A 17,185-nucleotide genomic window follows, 5' to 3' on the forward strand; every position below is an offset into this window, starting at 1 on the left:
TTCATATCTGACGTTCTTACGCTTCATTTAACATTAGGAGTATTATATATTAAATGAACTCTTCTATTCTATGTATAAATGCCAGTCACCCTTCTCCCTCAATTTTTTTCATTAAATAATTTCTATTTATGCTGACTTTGTTGATACTTTCTGTTTTAAAATAAAAATTTACTTTTCTTTAATGCATCAATAATTTTTTTTTCATAATATTTTCAATATATTTAAAAAATAATTTATATAGCCCATTTTTTGGAAGATTTATTTATTTATTTATTTAATTTAATTCATTTCTAGAATTATTTTCAAAAAAAATACAATAATTTCCATTGCTATTCTCATAAAAAAGTTGTCTAACATAGTTGTCTAATATATCTAAAAATGCGAACCCACTGTATTATTGTTATCATACCCACTATACCTTGACAGAAGTAATTTTTAGCTTTGACTACCTGTAAAATATGGTACCCATAACAAAAGAATTAGAATACAATCAAGATTTTCAATTAGCACCAACCAAGTTGTTGTCTCTAAATGAGACATCACAGATTTTAATTCAAAGTAGTTGTTCCCATAAAAAAATTTTAATGAAAGATTTTCATTAGAGTAGTTGTCCCATACAAAGTAGTTGTCTCATAAAAAGATCGGCAGCATATTAGGCCATGGGTGGCGACCAATGTTCAATCATCGGCCATGGGTTGATCCCAATCATGGTCTAGCACGGACGGATGGTTGGATGATAACGCCTTACCAAACATGGCAAAAAAAGATCGGCCGATCGTTCGCCAAGCATTTTAGGTAACCATAGGCCAAATATTTGATCCGATGATTAGCCCATTTTCGGTGAATGATTGACCCCAATCATTGGCTTAGAATTGGCTGATGATTGAATGATAACGCCTTGCCAAGCATGACAAAGAAGGATCGACCGGTCGTCGACCAAGTATTTCAGACAACCATAGGCCAAACATTCAATCCGATGATTAACCTGTTACCGGCTAGCCATCGTATCAAATGTTTAGCCTATGTCGTTGTAGTCTATTGTTGTAGTTTTCCTTTACATACTTCTAACTGCTGCAGAATCTGTAACTGCTGCAGATCTTCAAAAATTGAATAAAAATAGATGAGAAATTCCTTCAGATACACCTACACTTTGCTACATTATGGAGTCCAGAAAGTGAAGGATAAAACTCCTTGTAATATTTTAAGGATATCGCCGTAGAAGAAGCTGCATCTAATTGAAAATACTTTTTTTTCTGTAAAAGTAATACTGTTACAATAAAAATAAAACTATTTTGTATACATTTTCTTAATACACTGTTTTCTTCACCCTATTTTCAAATAATAGTGCAATCAATAATCTTACCAAAGGACTATAGATATATTTATATATAAAATAAGGATAAAAAAGGGACTACTGCTGCACTCACAACATCAACAAGAAAATCAAATAATATATCAGCTGAGATGACTTGTAATAAAAATAATAACAACTATATCTATACACATCTCCATAAAAATAGTTTTGGTGTGTCGCGACTGTCGACATAATTCCTCTATTTTCCCTAGTTTATCTCTACGTTTGTCTAGTACTAGAGTATAGTAGCTGGTTTTTACAAATGAATATTATTGACGCCATATAGACCAGACCAAACTATAGACATGGCGCCTTCCCGAAAATATTTGTTGGCGCCTTTTCATTTTATATGTGTGCTACAACCAATAAATTATTTGATTTACATCGGAATGTTTGTTATTGTTAAGATAATACAAAAGTTTTTTTTTTTGCACATTTCTTTTCAGAAAAACATTTATTCTTAGAAAAAGTTGTAAAACCATATGATATAACTTCGTAACGAATATAAAGACTGTCTGAAATAGTGTTTTGAAGTTCATATTACACTCTGCCATAATATAAAGTATAACCTTTCCGTTACAAAGGAGAAAATTTCAATAATTGTTCTTTGGAGCAAATCGGCGAAGATGAAATGAACTTTAAACAAGACAAAAAGATTAATTTTATTATGGACAGAAAGTTTTCTCACTCAATATGCTTGGGAAAAATAGTTCATTACCGCCCTAGTGTAATAATGAATTCATTCCCGCATTCCTCAGGGTAAAATGATACCTCGTTGTTTTAAGTAAACCATTAAAGCCTTCTAGTATATTTATTATAGATGATAGTTTCCGCGCGATCAAATTAATCCGATAGATAGATGGTTTCCACGCGATCAAATTAATTGTTCAACAAATACTTATGGTGACGTAAGCTAATTTGTGTTTCGTACCAAAAATATTAATTTTACTGCTTATGATTGATAGTAAGACAAATTTCCACGTAAATTTTCTATTTTTCTATTTTAAATAATAATTTATTTTCACATTTTTCACACAGAGGCGTAGATAAAGTTTTGTACGATAGACCTGTGATAAGGCATTATTAACGTACTTCTGCGACTGTCAAACTCATGCTACGCACGTGCTACGCCTGCAAATTTTGCAGGCGTACATTAATAATGCTGTTTTTCCCACTAGTATTGTAAATCTTTATTCTCTTCGTTACAATATCTTCTACTTTGCAGAGCAACCTACAATCTTTTTAGTTAGTTTGATTGCCTATAATCATTCACTATAAACTACATTCCGAAAAAAAGAACGATTCTACATCAGTGTTTCTGATGAGTATTCTAATACTGTGGAAGTACTTGGATAACAAAACAGCTTGCATTTCGATATTGGTATTTTGATAATAAATATTTCCGTAGCTTTCGTAATATAAATTTTATAATTAAACGCCCAAAATGAATGTTAATCGTCGATGTGTTTTTATACATTACAAACAGGGAATATTCATGTATTTTTTAAATATTTTTAATTCATTGTTTACACCGTTATAACATAGTAAAAATATAAATACTGATTAAAAATCCTGTAAATGAGTGTGTGTAAAAAAGTGTAAAAGATATTTAAAATAGAGAATAATTTTTAGATGTTTAAACGCAGTTCTTTTGGCGCTCTCTGTTGATGACGTATTAATATGTGATCTGTCAGTTGGTGACAGTTCAATGTACTGTTTACTATAGGTGTAATACCCACGGATGTAGTAATTATAGTATATATCCATGGTAATAGCATACAAAATATAAGTAATTAATACCATACAGTATGTCAACAAGTCTGACAAGCCACATACTATGACGTCACGTCCGTCTTCGAAATTTAAATTTTTCTCACTGTACTTTTATTAATTAATTTGTACTTTTATTAATTAATTTTAAGTAATTAAAAATATATTAATTACTTAAATAATGGTTTAGTTCAAATGTCCAGCCAGTAAAGTTACGAAAAAATAAAAAATCTGAACCAAATTTAAATATAATGAATATTCCCTATTGTTTGAGAAACAAAAGAAGCTACTTGATATATTCTTGAACAACCACTAATTATCACAAATTTTCCAAAAATAAAACGAAACAATTTGTTTGAATATCTGATAGCGACGAATACATCTGATGTGTATTAAAAACAGATCTTTTAACACTGAAAAACGGAATGTAAATTTCATGTAATTTCAATACAGAAAGTTGTATTTAAATTGTTTTTCATTAGTTTTCATTTTCAAATGTTTAATTTACAAAACCCCTAAAAATATATGTGTGGGGGGGGGGGGGTTAAAGAAGCTGCATACACTATAAGGTTATATCGAATATAATTTATATATTACATCAAATCAAATATTTACATTATTGAATGAGATACATTTATTCATAAACTCGTGTACACATTTCTATATTACTCAATCAAATATAATTTATACTATCTATTTAAATATATTGGGTGGCCTTAAATAAAGCCAATGAAAAAGGGTACTGAGATTATACTGTGTCCAGAAAATTTATCACTTTTTGAGAGTAATTATACTGTTATAAGTATTTCTTCAAAAAACATTTTTAACTTACTCTGAAAATTTTCATTCACGTTTACTTTGAAGTTATTAAATATTATATTAGTAAATATTTCAACGCAACAATGCAGACTCTCATATATTTCTTATCTGTGTACACAGCATAGCAGTCAGCACATAATCCCAGCAGAAAACAAATTGTACAAATTAAATTTCGATTTTTGCACCAATTTCCTAGATTTTTGTATTTTATAAAGTATTTCGACTACCAAGAACTCATCATCAGTATGAATTAGCTAGTGTGCAGTCCACCACCAAATTAGCAACAAGTAACATACATAACAAGAGTAATTACGATTAGCTAATTCATACTGATGATGACTAATTGGTAGTCGAAATACGTATTTATAAAATACAAAAAACTTATCTAGGAAATTGGGGAAAAATCGAAATTTATTTTGAAATATCCTAGAGTTCTCAGTTATTATCTAGATCTAGGATAATAATTAAATTGTACAAAGTTTCGCTTGTACAATTTACTTCTGTATTAGACTCAATTATTGTTCATTCGTAAACTAAACGAACATATATTAATTTTGTTTCAATTTTCTTTTGTTTATTCTTAAAAGATATAAAGGGCCGTAAAGTACAATTTACAAAATAAAAAAAATTAAGACAACCGTTAAATGGATATATTTCGAAGTAAATGTGACTGAGAATTATTCGAAGTAGAGTATAGGAATTTTTTTTTAAAGAAATTTTGATTTGATTGATATGAATTGCGTCTAGAACAAGAGTTGCGGCCTATTTTGCAAGTTAAGGACCGGGCTATTTATAGAACATAAAAAAGAAATGTTAAAAAGCTTTTTGACCCTCGACTAACAAGATGAATTATAACTTTAACGTAACTGTGTGTCTGCTTGTGGCATCGTAGCTCCTAAACGGGTGAACTTATTTTGTTTTTTTTTCTTTCAAAAGTAATTTGATTGAAGGGTTCTTAGTTACGTTTCAAGTTCGAGTTAAGAGTTCTGTATACCCGATAACACGTAGAAAAGAGGTGATGATTTTCAAAGGGCTGAATAGATTTTCGTGAAACATAGCTAATAACACTCTCGATCAAATTTCCTTTCAAACAAGGAATAAATCAAAATCGCTTCATGTGTTTAAGAGCTTTGGTGTCACAAGCATATCGATCAAACCAGAACTTTTAATTTAAAATTATTTAATAGTCCGTTCTATATACTAAAATCTACATAAAGCACACAAAATAAATCTTTTTTTTAATTTACAGAAGCCATATTGTAATTAATCTGTACAAAGAGACCGTTAATAATAATTATACCGATGTTGTGATGAATGTACACATATATAATAAAAGGGCGAATATTTTGTAATATATCTACACCCAAACACTCCTACAGATCAACGAAAACTGGTACGAGTACATAGAGCAGTGTATTTTATTGAGAATTTCTATTTATAGTTTGAAAATTTATATATAATATATAATATAGGTACATTTTATAGACAAAGAAAATTTAATATTATATGCAATATACATTACAGGAGCTTAATTAATTTTGTTTCTGGAATCCCTGAATAGAGAGAGCTCTCTCTAGATAGGTAACTTGTGATGAATAAAATAGTATCATATTTCAAAGTATTGAAGAAACTTCTCTATACAAATTGAAATTAAAAAACACCCCACCAGATATTATTAAATATTTACAGGTATCATTTATGTTATGTACCTGTTTTCCAATATGTGTATGTGCATGCAAATTTTGTTATTGGTATATTATCAATAATATCATCAAAAATAACTTCAAAATTAATTTTTTTTTTTTTTTGTTTATTAAGAAATTGATTAATTAATATTTTATATTTATTTCTACATACTATGTGACTTTAACGGATTGTGAAACGCACATCTCAAGTAGGGTTTTATTTTAAAAGCTTTTATTTAACTTGCAAAATCTTTTTGTATGTATGTTATTCGGATCAATTATTGTAAGTGAATTTTATAGCAGTTATCCTCCACCGATTTAGTTAATGTGTAAAATCAGACTTGAAGATCATGATATTATTTAAAAGTGAAGTTAAAATTGATTAAAATACGAAAAAGCTATAAGCATTCAAAGATTGTTGCCCATCTCCTTTTAGCAAAACAAAGATATCGGGCAATAACGTAACTAAACTATATCTTTCACTTTGTTTAATTGGGAATTTTAAGGGTTCATATGTTGCATACTACTAAAAATTTTCAAAAAACCTACTTTCTTTTTCTTCCCGTCCTGTGAGAATTCTTCACCTGAAGTAATAAAATAAATTAAGTTAACACCCCTATTGTTCAAATTTACTTTATTTACGCCTTTTTACCCAGGAATTTTGTATTCATCAAATAAATAAAATTTATAATCAAATTGCTGCCGAAACTGACTGCTTTGATACTAGTTTCCAGCGGGTTTTCAAACTAAATCTCAATCGATATAAAGAAACCAAATAATCAAAATATTTCTACCAAATCAAATGACTTTTCGATTAAAACGAAAAAAAAAAAATTTAACCCTGATTACACCCAAACAAAAGTACTAACATTTATAGTAATAACAAAAAGTTCATATGTCATTTAGATATGGATTATTTAGATGTCATGTTTAATTTTTCGGAAATAACACTTTTCCCTTCTAGCAATGATTGTAGTGATATTGTGTTGTTCACACGACGAATATACATCATCACTTATCACTTATTCTTATGATTATTATTTAGGGGTTACTGTGCTAAATATATGTGATAAAGATGGATCTTATGATTGGTGTAATGATTCGAAAGGAGATAGAATGAGGATGAACAATTTGATTTTTTGTATACGGTAGACAGCTTTCATTATATTTTATTGTTAAGGTTATCCAACATGTACGTTATTTAAAGATTAGGTATACGCTTGTAATTAAGGGTTCAAGATTGAACTGATTGTTGTTATTATTTGTAATTATATAAAGTATTTCTTATTGACTCTTCTCTCAGTAAAATCTTTAAAAAACTTAAAATTTGGAAAGAAATCTCAAAGCGTGAATTACATTTCAGAAAAATATTGCATATATTGTGTGTCCCCGGATAGAGGTAACTATACTTGTAAATTTTCTTATTGTGCATTAAGAAAAAAAGTCATTCTTTATAAAAAATTTTGCTTATTCTGCAAATTATGTAGGCATATTAAAAACTTCTAAATAATGTACAGGGTTGCCAAAAAATTGAAATCACTATTTTTCTTTTTGGTAAACGATCCTTCTTTTTTATAAGTTAGTCAGAAAAGTTGCTCGCAATTAACAATTATGACTCTATACAAAATATCAAGAAAATCCGTGTACTTTCATTATAGCATCATTTTTTATTTGAGCAAAAGTTGTAATTACAAAAAAAAGTAACAAAGAAAATAATAATAAATCAATATGTACTATTCGAGAGTATAATTTTTTTGTGGAATAGGTTAGAAAATAAAAAAGAAAATTTATTTTCTCGGATAAACATTCACTAAGAATGAAATTGTCAAAGTTGGAAAAATCTTCTTGAAATTCAGTCATTTGAATCTTTAGTCCTAATTGTAAATTTCGAGCAACTTTTCTGAACATTATTTAGAAGTTTTAAATTTTTCTTCATACTTTTCAGAATGGCCAAATTTTTTTATAAAGAATGACTTTTTTTCTTAAAATGCAAAACAAGAAAATTTACCAGTATAGTTACCTGTATCGGGGGGGACACTGTATCTTGATTTTAATTATGTGTCTAGCCAACCTTTAGACTGAGAGAATCCGACATAATAGAGAAAAATTTCCATATTTTACTTATACCAGTATCAATAATAATCATACTATCGCTGGTTAGACCAAACGGCCGTTTTTGTCCGCAATTTCTATTTTCATGGACAAATTTTCTCCTTTAGATTTTATGAATCTAGAATGTAATGGGATTTCGTCTTTCATTCTCTGCAGATTTTAGATTTGATGTGGCCTGCATACATACAGGGTGGGTTATTTTAATCTACAATGGCTAATAGCTCGTTTTGTAGTTAACCAATCAAAAATAACTTAAACCAAAGTAGCAGAGTTTGATGGAGTACATGATATTCTGACATCAGATTGAATCTAGTTCTTTGGGTTTCTTTAGCGGTTAACTAAGATCCTAAACCGTAAGAGATAGAATAACATTTTAGATTAGAAAGTTGATCCTCATAAAAAAAACTAACACTTCTCAACCATTTTTGATGAAAATCGCCAGCTTTCTCAGAAAATGCATTTAATCGAAAAAAATATGTTATTTTTGTATTTAATCGAAAGAAAACACGCCAAATACGGAAAAAATAACTTGAATGGAAACAAATTAAACCAAAATTCGACCAATGTAAACAAAAAATTTACAAAAATATTTTTATCAATAAAAAAACTTTTTTCATTAAATTAATGTAAAAATTATTCTCTTTGAAAACAAAACTAATTTTTTGCCCTTCATTAATACAAAACAAAACAAAAAAAATATACAGACAAAAAAACCAATTCAAGTGAATGAGAATTGAATAAAAAAAATGTCGTAATTTTTTTTAAAATCTGATAACATTGTTTTTTCTTTGCGACTTCTCGAAAGATTTTGTACGACATAAAAGGAAATGAAAAAGATATAAATATATATCTATCGTAAGGTATTCTTTATTTATATACATAGATCGTCGTCCACACGCCAAGACAGAAAAACGATTCATTTAACTAAAGCCCTTTTCAACAAGTTAACATTGTTGAGAAAGCGTGCATTGCATTTATATTTGCATTTTATCTTAATCACACAATTTAGAACTTTACACTAGAAGACAGCTTATGGATGACACTTTTTATAGACTTTGTGAGTGTCGAAAGATTTTTTTTTAAACATTATTAAGTATTTACTTTCTAGATTAAACCTATGTGTAGACATTTTAAAAGTAAATTTAGATTTAGAAATTGTAATTTATAGTAGGTTCGTTACATTTAAATTAAATTATATATTTAAATTTCATATGTCTTTATTCGCACCGTGCATGGGATTTATTTCAGAGGTTTCTATGGTAATGATACAATACTTTGTTAATCTAATTTTATGAATATATGCCTATGGTTTGTATATATGGTTTACATTGAAAATTTAATACTTTTCTAACAAATGTTTCAAAATTGTCTAACAAATTCAAAAAGAAAGAAGTTATTTTACATTTGAAAAATATATTTTTATGCAATTTCGTCTCTTATTTTCATAATTAATAATGCTACATGTTGAATAAGTTACATGTAAACAATTGAAAAATAATCATACCTTAGATAAAACAGATGATTTATTTTCAAATTTCATAAGATAACGCTGTCATCAATTCAGTTGTCGCCTCCACCTACTTTATACAAACGAATACGTGTAACATGAGATGGTACTGAAATTTTTTTGTACTGAAATTTTTTATTAAATTGGCAATTTTTTCCACATTTTACTAAATAGATATGTCCCTTGTTCGACCAATGGATCGATACCACAAAATATTTCTAGCACGATTTGAAATAAAACATTTCTAGCTTGCTCCGATTATTTTCTTTCACGTTTACGTTTTCTTCGAAATATAACGATAAAATTTTGTCTTCAATTTTAATGTGTGGGCTAGTTTATTGACTTTTAAAACTGATTCGAAAAAGTTCAAGAAAATGATATAAGTACACTTATACTTTATAGTCAATCTCAAATTTTGTTGGGTTAGGTTAGGTTAGGTTATATTGACTGCCCACGAAGGACATACTTAGGCTATAGAGCCCATTGTGATACCATATAATGTGTTTTACCACCTTTTCCGTTGATAATTTCATTTATCAGCTTCTCAATTATTTTCAGAGGCTGAGTGCACCTCCTTCATGCATATACCATGAACTACACATGTCCATCACAACTATTATTAATTAATTTTTGTTGCGACGGCGGGAATCAAACCCGCTACCTTAGGCATACCGCGGACGGAATTGGTTACGCCTTTACCAACTGAGCTACCAGGGCAACAAATCAATTTTGTTACAGTTTTAATTTTTAATCGACAGAAGAAACGGCGTCAAAATACGAATTACGTAGCAGAAAAAAATCGCAATTGGCTACTTTTGAGAAGTAAACATCATTGAGAATTATCGTAGTTAGAAATAAATGTTTTTTGAAGGGTTCAGTTATTATTTGAGTTTGTGTTTTGTGTATGTTTTTCCGTTTAGTGGAAAATCGGGATAACGATTAATACCGATATCACCCGGATTCATTTCATCCCGATTCATTTTTCGGGCTAAATATCAGACTATTATTTCTCACTCTAAGACACTATTCTGGATAAAAATCATATTTCCAAAGTTATTTTGGAGGATAACTGGAACAGTTTGGAAAAACTTTATGAAGGTTCATAATACCCCACATAAAGTTAATTTCTTAAAAATGAAAAACCATGACAATATCATTTGATAAAGTACCATAAAATTAAATTCAATTGTTTCAAACTAAACATTCACAAAATTAAACACCCATATTCTGTATCATACTAAATGAAACTATTTATTTGGGTGTTGAAGGGTGAATACGACGTACATTGTTTTCATCGGTCTGATGAAATGACATGCAGAGAGAGAAGGAAAAGAGAACGATATGAGCAAAATGAGATAGATGCTTGTACATATAGAACAAATAATGGTAATGACACAAACGGGTTAAAACATAATATTAATGTATGGGTGGGTATGAGTACCTATGCAGTACTGTGACTGTGAAAATGGGGTTTCCTTGCATTTAAAGTCTGTCCATTAGTTTGGTTACTCAATCTCTTAATCAGACCATTAGCACAAGCTGAAGCAGTGGAGACAGTAAGCTTTTCAAGCAACATACTGGCGGGTGCATAAATAGATACACAATTTTAATGAAAATAGTCTCTTTGTTTTTAGTTATTGCAAGTATATCGATTTGTTAACTATAATCTGTATATCTTACTTTTTATAATAAAGTCAAACTAATTTTGTTTCACATTTTTACATGCTTTATAAAGCGTTTCGATACCGAAACGAAAATATTACCAATTAACTGAAATTTTGTGTCAAATAATGAGTATTTAATACGCCTTCTGTATACATTTCAAGTCGATTCTCTGTACGGTTTACGGTAAATTAAAAATAGCCCTTTTTACATGGTGGCATATGAAGAATTCGTAATAAATGATGATTCTTTAGTCAATAAGTGCTTTTCAAAATGTAACCATTTGCATAAAAAACTATTATCACTTCAAGTTTTAAGCTTTAAAAGCATACCAAAACTAAGAACTGGTAAAAGCACTGACTCTGATAGTTAATTTCACATAAACCGTTCAGACAATCTTAATGAATTTTTCAGAAAAGGCGTATAAAAGGATGATTCATTGATAAATAAAATTTCAAGTTTTTGGGATTATTTTCATTTTTTCGGTATCAAAGTACTTTAAACACATTTCGTCTTTTTAATATGTCATCAATACGGCGGTTTCACTAGGATTAATTAGCACGAAAATAAAAATCGAATTATTTTTACAAACATGAAACTCTGATCTCAGCTCAAACCCCAAATTTATCTTTATCATTCCTTTAAAAGAGACGCACAAAAATTTTAGTTGCTCTTCATTAAAGAATTTGTGGTCAATCTTACGTGTGCTGTTGGTGTTGACGCAGAGAAATTGTATAAATTTTAATATTTTCTAAATGATTATGTAACATTTAATATCAAGTAATCTGATACACCTTATACCGGTATAATATCTTGCATCTGCAACTGTATCACTCTGTATATATGAACAACAAAGCCCATTATGATATTACTGGTGCTTTATATGGTATTAACAATAACATTCTGTTAACGTGATTTTATGTTAAAATTTCATATAATATATTCTTGTTAATTGGTAGCAAGATGAATTATTTATAATACATTTTAACAATGATACGTTTTAAATATTATGGGAAATGATACGAGTATTTTAGGATTTGTCTTTTGAATTTTGGGGATTTATAATATTTAATTATTTGTAAGTAGTTTTGGAAATCTTCAAAGTAGAAATGGATATCAATATAAATAGGTTAGATTTTCTACTACTAGGATTTAATTTTAATTTTTTTTTATACTTTTCTATTAATTTATTAATTTGAGCAGCCGTGAGAATTTTTAGTCCAGCAATAGATTCTGAAGGTTTCAATAGAGCAGAAAGTTTGCTTGCTTGAGATTGAGCAGGAAGAAATTTTTTGCCTATAGTATTTCAATTACAATTACCGGGGAATTTAAGAAATAATAACCCGGAAAAACAAGGGCTAAAAACTTCATAACTCAACAAATTCCTCTATAGTCAACAAACTCAACCCAACCAACTCGTAATTACAATACTCCGGGTCTATAAAATTTTCGGGCTATTTTTTCCGGATCTATTTTTTCAGATTACCACTACCAGGAGATAAACTGGCGCTGCATATATGAGAACTTTGAATGTTTGTGCAGTTGTCTTCCATAAGCATCAGGAAAATACTAACATATTTCTAATCGAGAAATCGGGCATACGTATACGAGCTAAAAAATGGAGATAAAGTTTGCACACGAGTTTAAGTATGGAAATAAAGCTCACAAACCTTATTGCAAAATTAGTTTCAAACTGTGGTACCGTAGTTTGAAGGTATTAGATTCCGATATATTACCTATTTGTATTATCTCCCCGATCACGAACCCGTCCAAAAACAAGACTATGGTTAACCATTCTTATGAAACGCATATAGTCTTACAAGTTTTTCATCCTTGTTTTACACATTCGTCTAGATTTTGCTTGTCTTTTTTGGCCTTGCAGATGTGTAGCAGCAAAACAATCGGAGTCAAAGAGTACAAGGCAGAGATAGTTAAATATAGAAAGATCAAGAAGATAAGAAGATAATGTGTTTAGGGGCCACTTAAATTGTTTAGATTTAGGAATTTAAAAAATGAACCACCAGTGGGGTGTTAGCCGTTTGATTCGATTAATGCAAGAACGAATATTTCAAATCAAAATTAAAATTCAATTTATTCATTCTTTTTTTAAACAATTCAATATTGTACAGAACATGTCATTAAAAGGGATAGGGAAAAAGAAAGAAACGGGAAGGTATGCAGCTATGGCTGAGTTTATAAGGAACTACCGCTTCCACGATTAGCAAAGAACAAAATTTTACATCTGACAGCGGAAAGATATCTTAAATTATGCAAACTTTATTAGCACGGTATTGTTTTTCAAATTTAGTCTGTAGATAAATAAAAAATATTTTAAAAATATAGGTATAAATTAACTCAAACAATTTCGTAAATAAATTATGTATAAAACATTATTGATGATATAAAGGTTACCATTCAATGGTCATGTGTAATTATTTATAATGTAAATTACACAAGGGACGCTTTTAGTGGTCATGTTATTAATTAAGAAGTCTGTTGTTGTTATTATATATGAGAGATACTATCCCACATTTACCCATAATAATAATAATAATAATTTATATAGCACTTAATATTAATTGGTACAGAAATGAGGAAGGTAGAGAAGTAGTAGAGATATTTAAATTTTTCAATTTTTTTTTTTTTTTTTTTTTTTGTAATAAAAAATTGTTTTTACAAAAGATATATCAACAAACTTTTCAATTTCATTAAATTTCTTCTTGTATAGATAAAACATTTTATGTTTTAGTACTATTTCAAACCAGGAAATATTTTTTAATACTGCAAAAAAGTTTGAATCAGAAAACAATCAGAAATCTGCATACAAATAAAAACAATGGTCGTAGTAACATTTACTTAATTGAAATGTCGTGCATTGACTGGAATTAAACGGTTCTACTCCCTTTTATTCAGAGTAATTTACATTTTATTCATATAATATGAATTCTAATATGTGTGTGCGTGTGCTAGATAAAGATAAATATAATTAAATGTATGATTGCATGTATATCTGTCTTTGTTATAATATGATAAATTTAAAATACAATCAAAAATAACATTTATTATTCGATCAGATTGAGTGGTAACCTTGAATTAACATTTCAAATTACTTATAAACTGTGAATTTGAAAAATCTTACTTAATAAATTTCCAGGCTTAACATTTGATTCAAGTTATGTTTACATTCCAAAAACTGGAAATATAAAAATCCCATGGAAACGTTACTTAGGCGACCTAGTGTTAGAATTAATACTACATTTATGATGAAGCGTTACTAGTTAAAGGGTTAAGCGTAACAACCAGGTAATGGGCTCAGGGCCATAATTACCAAATAGTTGTGATGAGCTGGTGTAAGCGCATGGTCAGTCTCTCAAAATAATAGAAATGCTGAAATAATAAGCAAGATTGGTGGTAACACAGATAGAGTATCACAACAGGCTTATAGCCTCCAAGCTAGTGTTACTGCCGAAAATATCCTTCAATTTGCCTACCCAAATAAATCAAACCAATTTCATAAGTGTCGATGGTGAAAAACCTAAACTTTACGCTGTATTAATACGAAAAATTAACGCAAAAGTTAATTTTGGAAGAAAACACAGTTTTTTATTTAAAAGTTATAAGTTTTTTTTATTAATTCATAAAGTTTTAGTATAAAGTTATGAAAACGTTGTCGTTGCTTTTTCATTCTCAACACTTTACCGCATTCAAATATTGCACTAATTTTGGGACATTCTTTACAAACTCAAAATTTTTGAATTGTTTATTAGAAATCTCAAATCGAATTTTTAACCCCCGAAATACAAAAAGGGGGTGTTATAAGTTTGACCGCTATGTGTGTCTGTCTGTCTGTAGTGGCATCGTAGTACCTAAATCGATGAACCGATTTTGATATTTTTTGTTTCGTTTGAAAGGTAATCTAATGGAGAGTGTTCATAGCTATGTTTAAAATGCGAGTTTAGGGTTACGTATCCGAAAAAACTAGAAAATTGGCGATGATCTTCTAAATCAGCACAGTTTGGAAAATGCTTTAAGGAAACAGATAATTTAATTTAATTCCGCACCCGAAAACTTTATAGGGGTTTTTTAAATTTTGTAAATATCTACTTTGTATCATTTCATACAAAGTTCATATTTTATTAAGCAGTCAAATCATTTTGGCCGTACAATAAATAAAATTGAACAATTACATTGAGTGTTAACAGAAGATAATAATATATTCATTTAATAATGTTCTAGAACATCGAACCAGTTTCATCTCCCCACATAGATAGTAAATACATATATCAATGAAATTCAACGAAGCTTTCCCAAAATGTTTTTTGGAGTTAACACACAATTTATATTGTGTTCCACAGCTTTAGTTTACTAATAATAAATAATTATTTTGTACAGATATTAACGTTCATGTATTTTTGTTTGTACTAGGTTTAAAAAGATATTTTAGTCTTAGAATTATGTAAATTAAATATATTTACAGGACTATAAATGAAAATTATATATTATGTATGCATTTAAATATAATAGAGTTTGCTTGTAGTAATTAACTTGAAATATATTTGAGCAAAAAAAAATTATTTTGATGTAAAATTTTTGAATCAGTAAATTTTTAAATCGTATTTTAATGATGATAATATTCGATTCCAAAAAAGCTGCCTTATATTGTGGAATGTATTAATCGGGCATATAAAATGGCATATGTTTTGTAATATTTGGATCAAAATAACCCTACAAGTGTAATTTATAAATTATATAAAAAAACCCCGACAAATTTTTCGGGTACGGAACCCTAAATTCGCACTTGAAACACATTTAAGAACACTTTCCATTAAATTACCTTTTTTCTTAGAGCCTTCACTTAACTGAACCGAATTTGAAGAACATCGCCTTTTTTAAAATTTTTCGGGTACCTACTAAACTTACAACACCCTGTTTTTTTTTCGGTGGTTAAAAAATAATTTTCATGAAAATTGGGCCAAAAAAAATTTTGTTTGTGCGAATTTTTTCCTTAAAAAATGAGAAAAAATGGATTTAGGCTTATTTTGACCCGACAAAAACGATGCTGTTCGTTAAAATTAGACTAGATTTGGGGTTTTCAAATTGGCACCGCTATCGTAGTGATATTCGAATCCAGAAGAATTGACTGTCTAATGTTTGGAATACATAATAGATCGGGGGCACTTAAATTGACGCAAAAATCGGAAATTAAAATTTTTCCTATTTTTTCCAAAAGTGTGCCTTTAAAAAAATTGAAAAATACATAATGGCTTCTATTTTGATAAAAACTTGGATTCAAACCGACAAAAACGTTGCACTTGTTTTAAAAGCGTTCACACCAATAAGAATTTGACCAGTATTTTCTTTGTTTTTCTTCAAATCATTTTAAAATTATTAAAATTAAATCAATCAAAATTTTTTGTTTATAGGTAACTTTAATAGTAAACACAAAATGACTTACGTCGAATGTAGAAAAGCCCATCATCAGTTTACTATAAAATCTAGTACTTATTAAATATCAGAAGGGAAAAATATTTTGTAAAGCTCTTTAAAAACATTTTATGAAATATATACATACATACACACAAACAATATACATCAAATACTTAATAATTTTTATCTGATATTCAGCATTTTTTTTATAAATTGATGTTGGTATATTGTGCCATTGAGGTATGTGTCTCTATCATGTCTATCCTGTCTGTCTGATAATGTAAAATGTAACTTTTACAGTGTAAGCTGTGAAATAGATACAGTGAAATCATGACAGAGAAATACAGTGAAATGACAACGCCAGGTTTCGATTACACATGAAAAACCATTATCGTCTATGATCAAATAAGATGAAGTTTATCACGAAAACTGAACTCGTGAGATTGATATTACCGGACTGCGCAACGGAGTGGTAATCAGTCTATATATGTATGTGTGATTCTTTGTGGCAAACTAAAGACTAAGCACATGGGCATATTTTTATGATTCTTACGTAAATCGATTTATGTTAATTTTGCGAGTATAAGTGAAGATATGACAGTAATGAAAAGTCAATATGGCGACCTCCAAACGCCATATTGTCAAAAAAAAAACGAGAGTCGACGAGTTATAGGGTAGGGTATGATTGAGTAGCTATGTAAAAAACACATCAAAGGTAAGGCTCATTAAAATTGGTTCAAGCGTTTGGTCTATAGGAAGTCTCAAACACTAAACATAGAAAACTAGGCTGAAAATAAGGGGATAATAGATACGTGGAATATCATTGATTACGAATTTGAAAATCGTAAC

At 29.0% G+C, this 17,185-nt stretch overlaps 1 protein-coding gene and 1 long non-coding RNA gene across 2 annotated transcripts in view; both read right to left on the minus strand.

Annotated features, from left to right (window-relative positions):
- The window catches only part of LOC123296856 (vesicular glutamate transporter 1-like), a 108,652-nt gene that overhangs the window by 80,063 nt on the left and 11,404 nt on the right, over positions 1-17,185 (minus strand). The gene's annotated exons all lie outside the window — the stretch shown is intronic.
- Positions 5,133-8,056, minus strand: LOC123296858. The gene is made up of 3 exons (XR_006535204.1): positions 7,924-8,056; positions 6,100-6,104; positions 5,133-5,143 (listed from the first exon to the last, which is right to left on the minus strand). It is a non-coding gene; the product is annotated as an uncharacterized LOC123296858 (long non-coding RNA).

Source organism: Chrysoperla carnea, chromosome 3 (assembly GCF_905475395.1).
Source record: "Chrysoperla carnea chromosome 3, inChrCarn1.1, whole genome shotgun sequence".
Taxonomy (NCBI): Eukaryota; Metazoa; Arthropoda; class Insecta; order Neuroptera; family Chrysopidae; genus Chrysoperla; species Chrysoperla carnea.